The 524-nt window shown below is 48.7% G+C and overlaps 1 protein-coding gene across 9 annotated transcripts in view; it reads right to left on the bottom strand.

Moving 5' to 3' along the window:
• PLEKHA5 (pleckstrin homology domain containing A5) overlaps window positions 1–524 on the bottom strand; it is a 265,581-nt gene that overhangs the window by 169,996 nt on the left and 95,061 nt on the right. The window lies entirely within an intron of this gene.

Below are 524 nucleotides of genomic sequence, written 5' to 3'. Positions count from 1 at the left end.
CTAAAGGAACTTCTCTAGGAAGGAAACACAAGAGAAGGAAAAGACCTACAAAACCAAACCCAAAACAATTAAGAAAATGGTAATAGGAACATACACATCGATAATTACCTTACATGTAAATGGATTAAATGCTCCCACCAAACGACACAGACTGGCTGAATGGATACAAAAACAAGACCTGTATATATGCTGTCCACAAGAGACCCACTTCAGACCTAGGGACACATACAGACTGAAAGTGACAGGATTGGAAAAGATATTCCATGCAAATGGAAATCAAAAGAAAGCTGGAGCAGCAATACTCATATCAGACAAAAAAGACTTTAAAATAAAGACTATTAAAAAAGACAAAGAAGGGGCTTCCCTGGTGGCGCAGCGGTTGCGCGTCCGCCTGCCGATGCAGGGGAACCGGGTTCGCGCCCCGGTCTGGGAGGATCCCACATGCCGCGGAGCGGCTGGGCCCGTGAGCCATGGCCGCTGAGCCTGCGCTCCGCAACGGGCGAGGCCACAGCAGAGGGAGGCCC

This window comes from Physeter macrocephalus, chromosome 6, assembly GCF_002837175.3.
Source record: "Physeter macrocephalus isolate SW-GA chromosome 6, ASM283717v5, whole genome shotgun sequence".
In the NCBI taxonomy this organism is placed as follows: domain Eukaryota; kingdom Metazoa; phylum Chordata; class Mammalia; order Artiodactyla; family Physeteridae; genus Physeter; species Physeter macrocephalus.
The sequence above is the reverse complement of the archived record's forward strand: the minus strand, read 5'-3'. Positions and strand labels throughout refer to the sequence as shown.